Source organism: Acipenser ruthenus, chromosome 44 (genome assembly GCF_902713425.1).
Source record: "Acipenser ruthenus chromosome 44, fAciRut3.2 maternal haplotype, whole genome shotgun sequence".
Lineage (NCBI taxonomy): Eukaryota > Metazoa > Chordata > Actinopteri > Acipenseriformes > Acipenseridae > Acipenser > Acipenser ruthenus.
The window spans coordinates 594,557-615,480 of NC_081232.1; the positions used below are offsets into that span (position 1 = coordinate 594,557).

At 41.5% G+C, this 20,924-nt stretch overlaps 1 protein-coding gene across 3 annotated transcripts in view; it reads right to left on the reverse strand.

Annotated features, from left to right (window-relative positions):
* The window catches only part of LOC117398883 (protein NDRG2-like), a 39,877-nt gene extending 33,325 nt beyond the window's left edge, over positions 1-6,552 (reverse strand). The window contains exon 1 of one of the 3 annotated variants that reach the window (XM_033997978.3): positions 6,367-6,552. The gene's annotated coding sequence lies outside the window, so the exon portion shown is untranslated. The remainder of the gene's footprint in view (positions 1-6,366) is intronic. The other 2 variants (XM_033997977.3, XM_059012419.1) reach the window with 2 other exon arrangements.
* Positions 6,553-20,924: the final 14,372 nt, after the last annotated feature.

Below are 20,924 nucleotides of genomic sequence, written 5' to 3' on the forward strand. Positions count from 1 at the left end.
TGGTTTTGTTTGCAGCTATTTGACAAAACATACATGAAAGGAAATATTTTACAAACGCCTTGAGTTTACAGACAGACAGACAGACAGACAGACAGACAGACAGACAGACAGACAGGCAGACAGACAGACAGGCAGGCAGGCAGGCAGGCAGGCAGGCAGACACACAGAGTTCATGAACGTGTGCGCTGAGTGTGTGTGCAAGCAATGGGCAAAGTAACCACAGCGCAGCAGCGGCCTGCCATGAAAACCACACGATGTATTTAAAAATATTTCAAAGCAGCTGACGTCCTGAGTTTGGTTTCACGGCAGCTGTGACCTTGATGAACTCTGGCTACACTGCAACAGTGGTAATGCCATTGGCACACTCTTCAGAGCATTCCAATATGGTACCACAAAAACCCACAAACAAGCTGTTAGCATGTGTACTGTCTGATAAATATTACTAATTAGACTGCATTGCAATGTATCACACTAAAACTGACTCTAGTGCAGCTTGTTCACAATGAAAACAGAGCAAGTTCCAAAGCAAGGCCGGAACCAGCGCTACAGTCAACAGCCAAGCATGAAAGAGGAGTCCGAGTTACGTGCTATTTGTGTTCCTCCTTAGTGCTAGTAGAATGGCATTATGGGGCAAACGGGAGGGCTTTTTCATTTCCAGATATTCATTCTTTTTGTACCTGCCTGCATGAAAACCTCTGGGTGTGAGAATTTCAATGTTCGGTCACTAAATCAGCAATATTGAAACAACAGGCACTTGTGTGAAAATGTTAGACTACTTTGTGCTTTAATTTTTATTATTATTATTATGTTTTAGTGCTCACCAATTATTTTTATTTTTTATTGTTTTCTCCCCAATTTAGTAATGTACAATTATTTTTAGGCTCACCCCACCGCTACCTCCGAAGCCGCCCGCTTCTTTACACACTGCAGACTCACCATGCAGCTACCTAAAGCTACAGCGTCGGAGGACAACGCAGTCCTGGGCAGCTTACAAGTAAGCCCGCAGGCGCCCGGCCAGACCACAGGGGTTGCTGGTGCGCGGTGAGCCGAGGACACCCTGGCCGACCTAACCCTCCCTCCCCCCAGGCGACGCTCGGACAATTGAGCGCCGCCCCCTGGGAGCTCCCGTCCTCGGTCGGCAAAGGAATAGCCTGGACTCGAACCAGCGACGCCCAGACTATAGGGCGCATCCTGCACTCCACGCGGAGCGCCTTTACTGGATGCTCCACTCGGGAGCCCCAGTCTTTGTGCTTTGGGCAGCAGTGTGGAGTAGTGGTTAAGGCTCTGGACTCTTGACCGGAAGGTCGTGGGTTCAATCCTAGGTGGGGGACACTGCTGCTGTACCCTTGAGCAAGGGCAGCAGTGTGGAGTAGTGGTTAGGGCTCTGGACTCTTGACCGGAGGGTTGTGGGTTCAATCCCCAGTGGGGGACACTGCTGTTGTACCCTTGAGCAAGGTACTTTACCTAGATTGCTCCAGTAATAACCCAACTGTATAAATGGGTAATTGTATGTAAAAATAATGTGATATCTGTAAAATGTGAAATAATGTATAATGTGATATGTTGTAACAATTGTAAGTCACCCTGGATAAGGGCATCTGCTAAGAAATGAATAATAATAATAATGATAATAATAATAATAATAATAAGGTACTTCACCTAGATTGCTCCAGTAAAAACCCAACTGTATAAATGGGTAATTGTATGTAAAAATAATGTGATATCTTGAAATTGTAAGTCGCCCTGGATAAGAGCGTCTGCTAAGAAATTAATAATAATAATAAATTAGGCATCTTAAACAACTTCTAAAAAGTCTCGTGCATTTTACCATTTGTGGCTACGTATTCCTTTTCTCTGACTATTTTTAAACGAATTCCATGTGTGGCCTTTACCTATAAAGTCATCATTTAAAATTAGACAATCAGGAATTTGCGTATTTTGACAATTTTCCAAGCTTCAGTTCCAGTGGTTTGATTTCATAGGCACAACAAATCAAAACTACAGAAGCAATGGTGTGTTCACAGACAGAGAGACAGTCTGTACAGCTCCCATTCTGAGATATTTTCTTAATCAAATGCAAATGTACAATATTATGACAGACAGAGTCCACTTTTCTAATTCACTTTCGTTACAGCTGTGTATAATCTCTCTCTGGTAAACTACATTCCATATCCGAATGATCTGTCACAGTGATTTCTTCCAAGAAATGTAAGCAATAGGGGAGGCTATTAAATCAATGCGACCTTCACTTGTCCTTTTGAAAAGCCTCTCCCAGATCAGATGTTTTCCCGGCAGCGACAGGGCACTCAGTCAGTACTGACCATCTCAATGTTCATCAGTGGCACAAGCAAACAATCTTATTTTTTACTTTGAGCCTATTTGACAGCAATCGATTCTTTCTTTCCGTTACAGAATAATGTGGGCGCTTACTGATGGTAAAACTGCATCAGCCCCTCAACTCAAACCTCTAGGCCGCAGTGCTTCCCTCACGGTCCCTCAACTCAAACCTCTAGGCCGCAGTGCCTCCCTCACGGTCCCTCAACTCAAACCTCTAGGCCGCACTGCCTCCCTCCCAGTCCCACAGCACTAACCAGTAGGTCACACTGTCTCCTTCCGAACCCAGTCCCTCAGCTGTAACCACTAGGCCATACTGCCTCCTTCCCTGGCCATCAGCTTCAACCACTAGGGCAATATATCTTGTGTTTGGTGTGTTGACGTTTTCGTAATTTTGAGCCACAGTCATTATTTGTTCCCTGCCCACCAGCCTAGACAACTAACTAGGCAAGCTTAAAGCTCTCAAGTTAACAGAAAGAAAAAGGGTTTAACCAACTCTATGTTTAAAGACCACAAAGGGTCCTACCCACAGAGCTGTAGCCCTAATTCAGGAGTTCACTAAGGTATTAGCTGAAAAGATGTTGTGTTGTGGAATGCATAACACTTCGTGGTCAATGTAATTTTTGGGATGTTTAAAAAAATAAAAACATAACGTTACTTTTTAGAAGCATTTCAAGACAAACTTTCCATGGCAAAAAAATTTATATATTTTTTTCTTTTGATTTTAGTGTTGAACCTAGTTTGCTATTTACTATATTTACATATGAATACAACACATAAAAATGAAATCGGCAATGATGAAAAACTTAAACCTAGACCACTAGATTTTAATTTGGGCGGGGGGGGGGGGGGGCTGGTGACGGATCAAGATTTTTGCACTTGGCTGACAGCTACGTCACTGACCTAGACTTAAGAGCTATGAACACCGGGAGTGAAGCAAACGACACGAATACAGCACGAGTACATAAAAAAAAACACATAACTGTAGCTAGTCATGAAAAGAAAATACCGTCTGCTTTTGCTCCTTTTGTGGAGACTAAATAAAATAAATAAAACAAAGAAATAGTCTGGGTACATCACACGCTAAAATAAAATTAAATTTAACAGTGAATTGCTTATATTCAAAGTGGTTTAACAATATTCAAAAAGAATACATCTACACATACAGCATTTCTTTGTAAATACTGAGAACATTAGATTAATATAATATACTTTTATTGATTTTCAGTTTTAATAAAGTCTTCTCAGTTAGTGTGTGAATGTGATTATTATTATTGGTCAACATTATTAAAACAAAGAAGCGTCATTTTACAGAAATACGAAACCAGTGTGTAGCTAAAATTAAGGTGAAATAAAGAGAGGTAGACATACCATCAATTTCCAATTGTTCTGCTATTTTATACCATATGGCATCTTTCTTTTTATTGACTTTATAACCACTGACAATGGCATCATAAAACCACTAAACCACACGTCACCCTCCCCTCAGCTCTAACCTCTAAACCACACGTCACCCTAACCCTAACCCTAACCACGTCCTGCCACTGTAGTTATTCAGCCGACTACAACACCACACCACCTCTCTTTAACCTCTCTGCTCTCTAACTACTGTAATGGAAATACAACCGTATGTTTATTTTAGAACAAATAAAAAAAATGCCAACTACTTTTATCAAAACCATTTAAATCATGTTGCTCATGATATATCTGAAAGAAAAACAACCAGTCATAAATAATTGAGAAACATAAACAGTACTGACAACACAGATGTGCTCTCTATCTGTTATGTAATATATATATATATATATATATATATATATATATATATATATATATAACCAAATGAAGTTATATGTACTGTTACAGGTTCCTGATGCAATTGTTAGCTTGTTTCAATTTAAAAAAGAACGCTCATCATGAACTGGACATGATTTATTGATTGACACTTGACAACAGCCAATAACTGAGCTCTACTCGCTGATTGGTAGACACGGGCACCTGGCGCGGGTTTAGTAATGTTGTGTAGTGATTTTTATATAGATTGTATATATTATACAGTTTTGGTTGCGACTTTGTTATGTGGAATGTATGTATATGGGATGCTCTTGGGCATCCTTTGTTTTGAAGTTAATTCACTGGGGTAAAGCAAGTCCTACACAATGTATTCTTTATTCCTGGGATATTTTTCTATTTTAACATGTTGCATATTGTAAGGTCTTGCTAAAAATAAAGGCACACACACACACACGGGCCACGCCCCCTGCCCCTGCTGCTATACTGTTTCTGCCTGCTTTCAGAGAAATATACAGTGAAGTCTGTTTATAAGAATCACTGACATAAGAATCAACCGCATATAGTGTCCAAAACCACTGGGACCAAACCATTCCTATACCAACCATGCTAAAATACTCTGCTTGTAAGAATCAAGCAATCCGCTTACAAGAATCATTTCGGGGCAAACTGACTACATGTAATACAGTACTTGATCAAGTGCAATGACAATAAAAGCTGTTTTTAAATTTGAATTTGATCACATCTCACGTGATTAGGCACGTACGCAGCGTGGATCGTGCAATGATGCAGGAAACACTGCATTGTTTGTAATCAAACGGTGACTGCGTCACTGCATTGTGCAGGTATGTTTTTTGTGTTCTGTTAGTGAAAGTGTGTTTCAATAAAGTGAATACACGTTCATTGCATACATACCGAGTACAGCAGTATTATTGTGTGATATGCATGTAGAGGGAGTGGGATTGCGGTGGGATGAGGAAGAGGAGGAGGAGGGAGATTGCAGAGCTTCGCATCTCCACTTAATGAAAAACTGGTGAGGAGGAGGAGGAGGAAGATGATGAGGTTAGAGCGGAGGGCAGGGTGACGTGTGGTTATATAGGAGGCGGTGTGGTCCAGTGGTTAAAGAAATGGGCTTGTAACCAGGAGGTCCTCGGTTCAAATCCCACCTCAGCCACTGACTCATATATATTCGTCAGCACTCAGATATACAACACTCATATATCGCGATTTCCGACTCTCTCACTGCTTTTTTGATACAAAGCCCATCTCTTCAATGTTACAATGTATTTGTCATTTTAATGTAACGTCACACATGTTACCCAATTTGATTGGAGAAATGGCAAAAACTGATATCGTTACATATACATAAGGACTATTTAACACCTTTGTATCTCTCAAACAATTGTATTAAAATAAGCATTATGCTTAAAACATGCATTTGTTTTTACTTTCAAATCACGGATACAGCACGGTATATACGGTAACAGCACGTTATGATGTTTTTTTTTTCTCTTTCTCAAACCCCAAAGTTACCTAGCCAAGTTATATTCTTCAGCCTCTCCATAAAAACAAAGCATCTTCTCCATGCTTGGTTATTGGGGGCATAATGCAAAACATTAAAATACATTATAATAACAACAACAATTAAAAAAAAAAAAAAAAAACCTTAAGTAGTCACCCAAAAAATGTTAGATTACTGGTTGCTTTTAATAGTTGTCTATAATATTTACAGATGCGTTATTCTGTCCAATCAGTTTAATTTGTGTATTTATATATATATATATATATATATATATATATATATATATATATATATATATATATACACTAGCCCCACATAGTTACACATGCATATATCTTGAAAAAAATATTAACATTGATCAATTATATTTTGTATAGAAACAGTTGATATGTAATGTATATAATAATAATAATAATAATAATAATAATAATAATAATAATAATAATGCAATGCGTTGAACGGACCATTTACGTACAGTAAACAAGTTACCTGTCATCACGCGTGACACTTTGCCTCGACCATTCAAAACACATTTAAGAACAAAATATCTCACAAATAACACAAAAAACAAATTGTATTTATGCATTTTTAGATGTATTTTATTAAGAAACAATATGCCCCCCGATAAACAAAAAAATGCACGAGTGAGAAGAACGTAAACAACATTAGCTGACGGAATGCCAACAGAAAAACAACACAACATTCACGCAACCACCTACCTCGCAGAAACTGCAAGTGCAAAGTTCTTGCGTCTGTTTTCCTCCAAGCTTTCTTCTCCTACCTCTTCCTTCGGTCTTCTTAAAACTCTCCAGTGTTTTCCTTCTTTACACAAATAATAACCCGAGTCAAAATTGGAGCCTTCAATCAAACAGGGTGCAACCATTCAGGGAAGCGAGGGGGCGTTCTGTAGTTGTCCACATCTGTCTCATCACTCTGGAGCGCAAAAAAAGCTGCCTCACCAATATATTCTTTGTCTGGCGTTCGTTTCTGATACGGTGTGTTAGGTTTTGCAAATCTGGGGGTGCGGTTTTTCTGGTTTTAGGGTCTCTCTGTCTCCAAGTCACCCCGTTTTGGTGTTTCTCAGTAGAGATAGTTGGTATATAAACGCCTAGAATACCAAGGCTCTCCTGTTTCAGGCTGTAACTTGCACTGAGGTAGTGCTGTGCAATTATATACAGCGGAATGTATGAAAAAAGGGACAGCGTTTGAGTAAATATAAACGGAGAAAGACAGTTTTAACAGATTCATAAAGCACGTTGTCGTATTTGTATATTATTATTATTATTATTATTATTATTATTATTATTATTATTATTATTATTATTTATTTCTTAGCAGACGCCCTTATCCAGGGCGACTTACACATCTTACACACACATAATAATAATAATAATAATAATAATAATAATAATAATAATAATAATAATAATAATAATATATTGCGCACTCACTTATTTCTATTTCAATCTATTTACTACATAGTTAATGATGTAACGATCTTAACCCTTTCCATATGAAATCTTCAGGCATCATGGTATCGCGTTATCCATTTATTTCTAATGACACGTACTGTACATCTGTATTGATATGTATATTATGATTGCAGTAAAATGTATATAGTAATTCACAAGTCACTGAGTAAGTAGTCTTCGGTTACACGTTTCAGAATTGGAATTGGTGCTTTTTTATTTCCAGATAAAATGCGTTGATAAAATTTGGAGCAGATAAGGCTTTTAAAATATTGAAATGTCGGATCGCTCATAAACTGGCATCACCGGCATATATGAGTTATATATCAGTGTTGGTATCTGTTTCGTTCAGCTGTGACATGTCTTTAAGAGGAACGAGTTCACCTCTGTGCGGTACAGCCAATGGGGTGTGCCGCCCTATTTAACAGAGAGCAACCTAATCGGCATAATATGATATTGTGTATGGTGACTGATTTATGTGACACCCTATATATAACCCTATATATAATCTATACGGGATATTGTGTATTGCACGATGCAGCCCCGCAGTGTTAGCAAACTGTTCCTCGCTCATATTTTTTCATCTCTTCAGAATTTTTTTTTTTTTGTTAGTATTATTATTTATTTATTTATGTATTTTATTTTATTTTTTTTAATGAAGAACAGCCCTTCTGCATTGATTCCACAACGCTCGTTATTATCGGTTCCCTTTCAATTCGAAGATGACCGCCAATTTGCATACTTTTGATATGCCTGCTTGTCAGGTATTCGCTGAGCATTTCATATCAAAGCTGCCGATAGGCCGCTCCGTGGAGTGACGTCCTCGGTCCCGCCTCACCGATGTAATAAATAGTCACTGAGCGGCGATCTCAGTCTCTTTTCCCTTTCACAGACAGCTAGGTAAAGTGGTGAGTATTACTCTAACCCTTTTTTCCAGTTGCGATTGACTCTTTATAATCCTTCGCTGTTGACTCAAGGGCTCTGGGCGACTTCAGTACGCCTACTCGGTGTGTGCGGCCTAGCGCCCCTACAGGCCACCGATTGCTATTGTTTTACTGTTACAGTAAAAAAAAAAAGCTTGCTGTCGAGTGTCCCCCTTCTACTGCATTGCAGTTTAAATAAATATATAAACCGCGTGCTCCTTCATTAGGCCTTGGCCTTAGTGTTGAGCAGACAGCGCGCATCACCACTCATCCGTGAAGCGGTGTGTTCGTGTGTGTAAAAAAAAAAAAAAAAAAAGGGAACAGGTGTGTTTTCTTTTTTCTCGTTTCCTGTCTCTCCCTCGGTCCTCGGCGCTTCACAGCCTCGGTGCTTCGGCATCCTCGGTGCCTCAAGAGCTACACGCTTCGCCATCTCGACGCCTCAAGGTTTTTCAAGCCTGTGCAGCGTTGCCTTCGGTGGCATGCTGCCCCAGAGCCTCGGTGCCTCGAGGACTCCAGCCCTCGGCGCTTCGACACCCTCAAGGTTTTTTGAGCTCCGCGCATTGTGCTCTTGTGGCCTCTTGCCCCTGTGCTCCATAGCCTCGGTGCTTTGACACCCTCGGCATCTCAAGGACTGCCTCGAGGGGCAGGAAGAGATCTAGAAATGCGGACCAGGCAAGGGATATTGCCGAGTTAAAGGGCCAAATGGCCCAAATACTCAAGCACTTGAGCAGGCAGCAGGTCCCCCCTGCGCCTGCCCTACAGCATACCCCGGCTTCACCAGTGGTTGCTGCAGAGGTTGACCAACAGGACACGGTGATGAGCGAGGAGGAACAGAATGCGCTCTCCCTAGCGGCTTCCTGGGATGAGGAGTCCTTTTTGCGGACAGAGACTCAGGACCCGGTCCTGACTCAGGTAACGGCCCCCAGCTCCAAGCTCGCCTCGGAGCCTGAGATTCCAGCGTCCTTGAACTCAGTTCAGGCATTGAGGAAAGGGCCGCTAAATTCTTAGCAGCGCAGGTCTGTTTTCAGACCAGCTCACACGTCGACCCCCCAGCCCTTTCCGGCGCTCCCGCATTTCCTGGAGGAGGTCAGATCCTCTTGGCAACACCCGGCCTCAGCACCCAGCGTGTCCAAGAGCACAGCCACACTTTCCTCCATGGAAGGTGCAGAGGCGGTAGGGCTCGTGCAGTTCCCCCTCGGTGGACTCCACCATAGCTGCCCTAGTGCAGAGAGGAAGCAACATTTCTCCTGGTGTCCCCCAGATGGCCCAGGAGAACCTGGTTTTCGAACCTGTGCCAGCTGCTGCGGGACCAGCCCTGGGAGATCCCACTGCGTATGGATCGCCTCATCCAGGCGAAAGGCACCCTCTGACACCCAGAACCATGCAGACTCCAGCTGTGGGTCTGCCCTCGGGCTCTCAGATGCAGTACACTGCGGAACGCTAGGGTTTCTCCCACAAGAGCGTTGTTCGCCTATAAGTGGAAATATTTTCAAAACTGGTGAATGACCGGAGGCCGTGTATTGTTCTCTAGCAGTTATTTTACAGTTTCTGCAAGATCTACTAGAGGGTGACCCGGGGGACGAGCTGAGCAGTTTCCAAATGTTGGCAAATATGCACTTGTAACAAATTAGATTTTAGAAAAATCGCCCATTATACCCTCACATAAAGGCCCTTTCCCCACACATAAGCGATAGCATCTTTTTTTGAGAGCAGTTGGAAAAAATATCCAGCGTTGTTAACTTTTGGAAATGTCCATGCTTTCTGTAATAAAGACACTTTTTCTAAGGAAATGAAAAAGGAATTTTTTTGTTTTTGTTTTTGGCAAGACAGTGAGGATGAGAACAATGGCTGTGAAAAGAGTTTACAGAGCTGAACAATCTCTCCCTCTCCCCACGGGATGAACAAACTGAAAGCCCTTAGCAACCCACACACAACCACCACTATCAATACTGGGCAAAGACAGTGTAGAGAATATCAATTTAAAATGCACGGTGGCTCCAGAAACAAGAGATAATGGAGGAGCTAGCCTCAAGCATCAGCTCTAATTGATATTTCAGAGTGAACAGCTTTGTTTTCTTGTTTTCATGCACTGCCCCTTTACCTTTTAATAATGTTCACATTCATTCGTTAGTGGTTCTGATTAAATTGACTGGAACACTTTTTTTAAACGTCGTTGATGAGTCTGTTGAGGTCACAGTCAGAACCAGAGCTGCCATGCTACCGTGGTCAAACTTAGGTTTGAAGCTCTAGCTGGCAGTATTTATATAGCAGTTCTTGTTCTAGTCTCCTTCCCAGAATCCTTGGAGCCAGCATCGCCGCCGCTGTGTGTCAGGGAGGCCGCAAATAGGCTGAACAACACCGGGCCAATAGGAAATCCACGTTACCTGGAAAAAAGCGCGGAAGGCTTCTATATTACAGTGGAGCTACGTGTGGGCTGGTCCCCACCACTACTCATTTTATCTTTTACGACTCCAGCAATAAAAAGCAGTAGATAACATCGACTCTCATGTAATGAAAACCATAGGAGAGACCAGCCCAAGTGTCTTGACAGTATGTTAGGAAGCCTCCTGTGTCATTTAGTGCACTGCAGTGCATTAACAAATACACAAGAAAACCTGACCCCGAGTGGCAGATCTATGGAAGACACTCTGGCTGCTCTAGCCTGTGGTCCATTTCTGTGGCAGGCAAGTAGAACTGAAGATCTCAGATTAAATCACTGGAACACAGAGCTATGTCTACACTCAGTTTCCAGCTGTAGCCAGGTTTCTGTGCTTTAAAGTATTGCTAAGGTTCAACTTGGTGAACTCATCATTCAGCCAATCAATCAAAACCTTTACTGATCCAGAACAAATTTTCATTTCCAACGACGAGCGGGCAAGAGGCTCACAGCAAACATCAAACACAAGGAATAAGTGGTGAAAAACACATAATCAACCACGAATCTCAGCAGCAGCTCAGCAGGTGCAGATGTCAGTCAGCAACGAGTCGACCCTGAGGCTAAAACGCAGCCTCAGATATGAACCGTTCTAATTTTAACTTTGGGTGAAACTCATTCCAGTCAAACTGGAAACTGAAAATGAGTGACGAACGAAAAATGTTCATATCCTGGGAACAAGCAGTTTAATAAAACGACTGGATCTTCAGTTGTTCAAACTCCTTTTAAGTTTTTAAAGGCTTTAAATCGAGTCCCTGTAATAATGCTTCATTGTAAAAGGTGATTTTTTTTGTAGTTTTATTTGGCTCAAACACAGCATACTGGATCAATTGCATTTAATCCAACGCCTAACACCAAGAGACACTGAAAGGAATGCTGCTGGAATAAACTCACCACAGTTATCTGCATCATTTATTGAACATGGTGGAAATGCAATAAAAACTAATAGTAATCCAGTTTTTGACAAGCATTACCAGCAATGTATAACAGGGCTGAGGCTGGGTGTGAGCTGGCAACCCCGCACACTGCAAGCAAGCACCTTAACCGTCGTCTGCATGGTTTTAGAGCTTGTAACATAATCTCACTGACGGGACAGGACAGAATCTGTAACGGTAGCGTGTATCACACAACACTGTTACAAATTAATTACAAATTGATTTCAGGGCTAGATTTTTCCACAGACCATTTACTTTCTAGAAAATTATGAATTTGTAAAACCTCTGCTTTGTATAACCAGTTTGAGTGGGTTCCTGTGTGCTGAAAATGTCATCATCATCATCATCATCATCATCATCATCATCATATATATGTATTTAACCAACGAGGAGGTCCTGGAAAACAATCAAGATCATCTTAAACCACAAACACATTCAAACATGTGTGGATCAGCCTTAAGACAGCAGCTTAATAAGAGACTGGCACAACCAATGCATTAATGTGGACTGGTGGAGAAGCATTGACAAGCAGTTAAATTCTTTTTATTTATACATTTCTTTCAGTAACAGCGGTCACAATGTCTGTCTCCTGTCTTTACAAGTACAGTATATCACGACAAACTCAAAGTCAATAAACCCAGAATTTCTGTTCCATAGAACGATGAGCAGAAATGTGGGTCTGAGAACGATGAGAATCTTCATCATCATGATAGCTGTGGTCTCTTCTGCACTTCGATCCTGTAACCAGGAGACAGGAAGGCAACTGCGAGCTCCTACTCCTCTCCTCCCCTAGTTCACCAGCCACTTTCGCCACAAGCCAGTGGAAAAGTGGCTTGGAGAGGGTGGGTGCCACGAGTTCCTGGGTGGACTAATGATTATCTGGTGTCTCAGACTGACCCAAATCTCTGTTTGCACTTCAACAACCCCAGATAAAGTAAGGATGCTGAAGGCTAAAATTTGGAATAATGTTATGAACATCGAAAAGAAACGAACTCGAAGAGGCCATTTGGCCCATCATTGCTCGTCTGATTCCTAGCAGCTGATTGGTCGCTAAACTTCTGTCCCATCTGATTTGAAATAGTGCCAATGTTTCAGAATGCACATGGCTGGACAACCTGTTCCATAACCTCATCATCACTCTTACATAAACAGATGTCTCAAGTCTATGTCCATTTCATTTACAACTGTGTCCTCTGGTCCTGTTTTCTGTGCCGCGCTTAAATAACTTCTTATTATGAATCCATGGCTTTCTGCCAAATTAAAATACAAACATTAGTTTGTTATACCTCTTGAAATAGGGCCTTATTTGGCCTAGGGCTTACTTGAAAAATGAAATTCAGACAGACCAAGTTTTCAGTTCTGCAAGTGTAGCTACTTCATTAGGAACAGCTGCTAGTTAACAAATGAGATCTGTTTGAGATGTAGTTGCTTTAAAAGTGAGATTGTTTATCCCAGCAAGCCTGCTTCACAGCCATTCTCCCAACAGCCCTCTCCTGCCAAAAAAAAAAAAAACAACTTTTAGAGAAGGAATATCGAACCCCAGATAGAAGGAGATGGACCATCGCCCGAAATCGAAGAGACTCCTTCTGTTGTGTTGTAGCAAAACATTCACCCTGCTGTGAATTACAGCATCTGCAGAAGTCGGAAATGAAAGACATTTCAAAAGGACACATAGCTATTCATCAGTTCAATATATCTTAGCTTGAAATGCAAGACTGTTCTCTAGGGCTCAAACTCGTGGTTCATGTGAATGGTGTATTTGGTAAAGAATACGTCCCCTTAACTGTCGTGTCGATTGCTTTTTGTGATTTATGATTCTAGTAGTTCTGAGTTCTGTTTTTTTCCAACAGGGAGTTATCATCCTTTTTCTCTATACCATGGCTTGAGCTTGTATGGGGAATCCTAACTGCTGGCAATAAACATATTCTATTTGTCATGTGGCAATACTGGTGGCCCCTCCTACTAATATATATATATATATATATATATATATATATATATATATATATATATATATATATATATATATATGTATATATATATGTGTGAAATCTTTATTTGCATCCTGAGCCATTTGAAAAAAAGGCATAATACCACAGTAGTGACGTCAAAGTGATAATTCCTCAAGAGGAAAATAAACTTGAACTTTGAGCCATTCGACTCCTCGTGACCATCACTTTCATTTTGAAAGTAACCAAGACCGCTAACCAAGATCATGCAACAGTCTCTTGACACAGGGGTTGTACCGACAGACTGGAGAATTGCATACGTAATACTGATCCACAAAAAGGGAGACAAAACCGAACCAGGTAACTACAGACCAATAAGCCTGACTTCTATTATATGTAAACTTATCTAAACTATAATAAGATCCAAAATGGAAAATTACCTATATGGTAACAGTATCCTGGGATCAGTATTAGGTCATCTGCTTTTCCTAATCTACATTAATGATTTAGATTCTGGTATAGTAAGCAAACTTTTTAAATTTGCAGACGACACAAAAATAGGAGGAGTGGCAAACACTGTTGCAGGTCATTCAAAATGATCTAGACAGCATTCAGAACTGGGCAGACACATGGCAAATGACATTTAATAGAGAAAGGTGTAAGGTATTGCACGCAGGCAATAAAATGTGCATTATAAATATATGGGAGATACTGAAATTGAAGAAGGAATCTATGAAAAAGACCTAGGCTTTTATGTTGACTCAGAAATGTCTTAATCTAGACAATGTGGGGAAGCTATAAAAAAGGCCAACAAGATGCTTGGATATATTGTGAAAAGTGTTGAATTTAAATCAAGGGAAGTAATGTTAAAACTACAATACATTAGTAAGACCTCATCTAGAATATTGTGTTCTGTTCTGGTCACCTCGTTACAAAAAGGATATTGCTGCTCTAGAAAGAGTGCAAAGAAGAGGCATGTCATATGCAGACAGGCTAAAAGAATTGAATCTATTCAGTCTTGAACAAAGAAGACTACGCGGCGATCTGATTCAAGCATTCAGAATTCTAAAAGGTATTGACAATGTCGACCCAAGGGACTTTTTCGACCTGAAAAAATTAACAAGGACCAGGGGTCACAAGTGAAGATTAAATAAAGGGGCATTCAGAACAGAAAATAGGGGGCACTTTTTTACACAGAGAATTGTGGGAGTCTGGAACCAACTCCCCAGTAATGTTGTTGAAGCTGACACCCTGGGATCCTTCAAGAAGCTGCTTGATGAGATTCAGGGATCAATAAGCTACTAACAACTAAACGAGCAAGATGGGCTGAATGGGGCCTCCTCTCGTTTGGAAACTTTCTTATGTTATTCTTATTTTAAACAACATCAATTAAAATGAAAGACAAACTATCAGTCATTCGGCATTCTTAGTAAATGAATCATATTTATGGTTCCACTGAACTTGGGAGATGGTTTGCACATTAAAATTCTTAGCATATTTTTAATTATCTATTCAGGGTTGCAAAGGCATTTAATGAGGAAGTAGACTCAGTAAAGTTATCCGGCAACAAACTCCCCATAGGGAATAGTTCAGTCTCCATGCCTCAAGCCTCCCCTGGACTGGAGAGAGCACCCTTTCTCTTAGTGGGGGTGAGAGAGGCAGCAGTTCATGCCAGGTAGATTTATAGCTAACAAGGATGCTACAGAAATAATCTTTACCAGGATGAAACTGAGGGGCACTTCAGTCCACAGTGATGTACAATACATGCAAAAATGCAAGCAAAAGAATAATGCTTGGCAGCAGTCCTTTTAAAGGTACAATTCTAGCTGCTAAACAAGACCATTAAAAACAGCTTCTATTAAAAATCTCAAATTTCAAGCTCGATTGTTCAAACAGCAGTATGTGGGGTGACCTGTTTCTCCTGTTTTTTGTAAGAAATATTTTTGCCAGGGGAGTTTTATCTGTGAGGCAGCTGAGACAATTCAAAACACAAGCTCTATAAATCAACTAGCTTGAAACAAAGAGCGCTGGCACTGCCTGCTTTGCAATTCATCCCTGGATCCTCTGAACACAAGCCTCTTACAGCAGGGAGTTTGCAACAAGCCTGCTGACAGGCCAGCTAGAACACTCTGGAGACGCACTTTCATTGTGACTTCTACAGCTGCAGGTTCGAGATTAGAGAAGGATGACACACTGAGAGACACACAATATGTAGTTTGCACTTACACACCTGTCAACATGCTTGCTGGTCACACAGTTAAATTAAAAGAATATGATACAATACAATTCACATTTCTATATTGCCTTTCATCGTCAAGATCCCAAAGCGCTTCACACAAAAAACAATGAAACCTTTATGAGGGCAGCAGTGTGGAGTAGTGGTTAGGGCTCTGGACTCTTGACCGGAGGGTTGTGGGTTCAATCCCAGGTGGAGGACACTTCTGCTGTACCCTTGAGCAAGGTGCTTTACTTAGATTGCTCCAGTAAAAACCCAACTGTATAAATGGGTAATTACATGTAAAAATAATGTGTAAAAAAATAATGTAATTGTATGTAAAAATAATGTCATATCTTGTAACAATTATAAGTCACCATGGATAAGGGTGTCTGCTAAGAAATAAATAATAATAATAATAATAATAATAATAATAATAATAATAATAATAAAGTCTGACAGGGCAAAAGCCCTGCTTGTGTAAATAGTTTGTGAGGGAATATAAGGTTGGCAGGGATGGGGTTAAATCCGTCTCTGCCAGCAATCACAGGTGTGGCCATTCCCCAATTAGGTAACTGAGAGCTGATTGGGGAGTGGCTGCATGTTTTGAAAAAGCCAGAGATGGTTTGTTTGTTGGAGGAGTTTGTGCTGTTTTGCAACATAGTAGTGAAGGAGAATGTGCAGCCCACATTTGTGTATTTTGTTTTAACCTTTTGTTTTGGCCCTTGTGCCATGTTTTGTGTTAATTGAAGTGCAGCAGCTTTCTGTCTCTATTTTCTGCAAGTATTATTATTTATTTCTTAGCAGACGCCCTTATCCAGGGCGACTTACAATTGTTACAAGATATCACATTATTTTTTTACATACAATTACATTATTTTTTTATACAATTACCCATTTATACAGTTGGGTTTTTACTGGAGCAATCTAGGTAAAATACCTTGCTCAAGGGTACAGCAGCAGTGTCCCCCACCTGGGATTGAACCCCCAACCCTCCGGTCAAGTCCAGAGCCCTAACCACTACTCCACACTGCTGACCATAACATCTTGGGCCGTGATGCAACCCTGTCACACAGGTAGAATCTATTTGCACAACTTTCGCAGCGTAACAGCAAACTGCTTGAAGGCATGCAAACGATTGTACTGGATAAAGTACAGAGAAGGGCCATTACTGTAGGCTGATCCCAGGACTGAAGCAATGAAAAGAGTTTACAAGAACGAAATCGCTTCGGTCTAGAAAGAAACGAGAGAGAGGAGACCTCATAAAGTTTCTAAAACCCTAAAAGGTATAAATAAAATAAACCAAGACTAGGACTAGTGGGCATAAATGGAAGCTGAGGAAAAGTTTAGAACAGGTAGGAAGCACTTTCTTTCATAAGCTGAGGGAACACAATGCCGGGTCGGGACCTGGCGTCATGCAGGTCCGGTAAGCTTTTGATAAAGCAGGTTTGACCTGGATGACAGACGCAAGTAATACGAGTGTCAATGCCCCGTTAGCAGCGTGTTACTGACGCTTCCATCCCAGCTTCTCTGGATAAATTCTATGAATTACCCCAGTATGTGCATGCACTGGTTTTAAATGAAAATGCATTTCTTGCTATAATGTGAGACCTACATAGCAACCCAGACGTAGCTTCACTGTAATATAGGAGCCTTCCGCACTTTTCCTCCGCCAGGTAACGTGGATTTCCTATTGGCCCGGTGTGAAGTGTAATGCTGGCTCCAGAGATCAGCCTATTTGCAGCCTCCCTGGCACATCAGGACACACAATGCCACCGTTGCAGGCTCTGTACTGTACTTGTTTATGGTAGAATGGACGTTATTGATCTTGGTGTTTGTGGATTTCCTTAGCAATGCAAAGGGGAGTCTGGTGGTTGTTTTCAGCTTTGTTTCAATTAATCAGCAGCAGAGGGGATCTGCAGTAATCTGTGGCTCACTGCTAGGGGTCGGGTTACAGAGCTCAGAGAGGTTTATGTTCCCACAATGCCCTGCACAAGCCCCAGCATGACCCATACAAATCACTGTGCTCCCATTCCACGACTGAAACACCAACAAGTTGCACTGTGGATTTAACTCCCGGTGGGCTGAGGAGTGGAAGAAACTAAGCAGCATGTTAAGAGACTGGCTTTGAGCTGCTTGAAGGTCTTGAGGTTTACAGATGGAAGTTCGTAGGCAATTGGTACCATGGAGTCATCTGTGCTGCAAGAACCTTAGAGCACAGGAATAGAACAGGACCCCCGGCTTGGGAGTTAAGCAGCAAGTGTAGATCTGTGCAAGGAGAAGTCCTGGGGTAAAGTAAAAGATTGGAGCTGTAGCTGGATATTGTGACATGAGAAAGAGAAAAGGCCATTCGGCCCATCAAGGCTCATCCCTTGGTAGCACACCATTCTCCCCTACTGGAGGGAACTCATCTAAAAGCACAGAATCTTGTCTTTTTTATGTTTTAGCTAAGTCACCTTGTAGGCTATTCCAAGCATTTAAAACAACAAAAAAGTGCTTCCTACTTTCAGTTCTAAACTTACTTTTACTCAGCTTCCATTCAAGCCCTCTTGTTCATCTCTCTGTGCTAAATTTGAAGTCGTGTCTTGGGTTAACTCTATCTAGACAATTTATGATTTTATAATGAACAGATATTATTTTAACCTGTCTTAGCTCATGCCATCAAGTCCTGGGATCAGCCTACATGTAGTTGTCCCTTTGAGTGCAATGAGGTCTCTTTTGTGGCTAGTCAGGGCTGGTTCTCAAGAGTGGATTAAGTTTCTGACCGGCAGCAATCCTTTTTTAAGCAGGATTTCGTTAAGAACAGCAGGTGGCGTAATTGATCCCTGTCAAGTGTGATAGGGCTGTAACAATATATCTGAGAGAGGACTGTGAAACAGAATCCCAGGTGTAAGCAGAGCGTGTTTACATCAAATGAGTGAAAGGCAGCAGCACGGGCATGGAGGAGGAGAAAGAGGACTTGATAGAGCATAACCCTACATGTCACACCAAAATGCTTTTCAGATCAGCGTGATAGAAAATGGCATCAGAGGAGGTAAACAAGCTGGCTGGATCTTCTGACCTAACCCAACTCTACATTGATGTAAAAGATACATTTGTTTTAGTACAACACAAGACAGTCTGTTTTACATGCTTTGCAAAGTTGGTGAAGTTAGCTTGTGTCAGTGGTTGGCATTCACACTGAACAGAAGATGGGCAGCTTTTACATCCCCAATATCTGCACAGGAAACTGGTAAATTCTTTATTTACCCAGATTACATTCTTAAATATTATTATTATTATTATTTAGGGTTACCAGATTTTGAGTGAAAAACTGGGGTGTTTTTTTCTTCAATTCACTGACATCGTATCAAATCTGAAACCATTAAAATAACAGTATATAACAATCATAATTACAAAATTAAACATCAGTGTATTTATTGCAGGGTTGACGAGCATAGACAGCAGTGCTTTACCAAGCAAACTCTGGTGCTTTCAGTTCGGTCTACTGCCAAGACTTCTGTGGCCACTCACTGTGTATGAGGTTTCCTTGACAATAGAGAAGCTGATACTGCAGCTGCCAGCTCTAACCCAGGAGTTTAAGTGTGTCAAGGCTCGATTGGCAATGACATTGGAAGAGTCACACGACGAATGCGTGAGAGGGTCAGCACCACATCTCCTCTGTGGTCAAATCTTCCTTCTACCATCTTCGAAACATCTCCAAAGTCCGTCCCTACCTTTCCCTCCCGGATGCGGAGATACTTTGTCATGCATTTGTCTCCTCTCGACTCGACTACTGCAACTCCCTATATGGTGGTCTCCCGGCACGCACCATAAACCGACTGCAGCTAGTTCAGAATGCCGCTGCCAGGATCTTTACCAGATGTAAAAAAACGTGATCACATCACCCCCCCCCCCCCCCCCCCCCCCCCCCGTCTTGCCCAGCTGCACTGGCTACCTGGAAAGTTCAGGATTATTTTCAAAACTCTCCTGCTCACCTACAATGCCCTTCATCACACAGGTCCTGAGTACCTCCTCAACCTGCTGACCCTTTATGTCCCTGGCTGCAAGCGGAGGTCCTCCGACTCTAGCCTGCTCGTTATCCCCAAGCATAAGTGCACCACACTTGGAGAACGCTCGGTTAGCTTCATGGCTCCGACTCTCTGGAACTCTCTCCCAGCTTTGGTGCGTGATGCTCCCACCGTCGCTCGCTTTAAATCAACTCTCAAGACCCGCCTATTCTCTCTTGCTTTTTTTACTGTATAGCACGTATTACATATAAACCACTGAAAAAAGAATAAAACCTATACTGAGTATGCTGCATGGGACAGGGTTAAGAGCTCTCCGACACTAACGTTGGCCTACAGCCTGGACTGATGGCACACTGCTAAATTCTCAACCTTTCTTCTTGTTTCCAGGGTGCTGCTATTAAAGAGCTTTTTATTTCCGCCTGTCTCCCTGTCACTTTAGTGAGAGAGGCGAGACAATCTAATTTGAATCAGACAGTCTTTTGGAGTCCTGGGTCATGGCCAGGGGATGATTCATATTGGACTGCGTTATAAAATACAGAAAAAAACTAAAAGAAAAAAAAGCCTCAAAAAAACAACCACTTAGCATAAAGACCATGTCACAATTTTGACCACTTATTTTACAGGTCCTGCTCCTGTTGACAACATTGCAAAAGTCACCTTTAGTATTAAAAGATAGAATGCGAAGGGCTAAATCTATCATTTTACTTTTGTGTTGTTCAATATATGGTTCTCAATTCTTGCCCTGTTTCTGGGGGAAAAAAAAAAAAAAGTGTTTAAGACAGCAAGCAGCAGGGTTCTGAAAAATATCGCTTTACCCATCCCCACATGCTGCTACACCTGTTTAAATAACGCACCTGTCATTGATAACATCCTGACAACCTTTAACACTTATAACTTTAAACTCTGTTTCAAAGCTCTTTTCAAAATGTTTGCTCTAGTGCACTGATACTGTCAGGATTATTGCCCACATTGTCAAACAGGTAACACAGCAATAACGATCCATGACGTTGTGTGAAACAGAAAAGCCAGAGCACTTGTTATTTATTTTAATATAAATCACTCTTCCTGCAGTGATTTAGAAGACAGATCTCAAACCCCATTGCACTAGAGCGGCCATTTTGAAAAGAGCTTTGAAACCAAGTTTAAAGTTGCAAGTGTAAAAAAATGTCATGATGCTACCCACAAAGCTGGCCGTCAACTGGACCTCACCTTCTCCAGGGCCTGCTGCCCCTCCACCCTCTCTGTCACCCCTCTGATCACCATTTCACTCTTTTTTCCCCTCTCCTTACACCACCTACCCCCACTGTCACCTCCCACCATAACCTCTGCTCCCTCCCCCTCT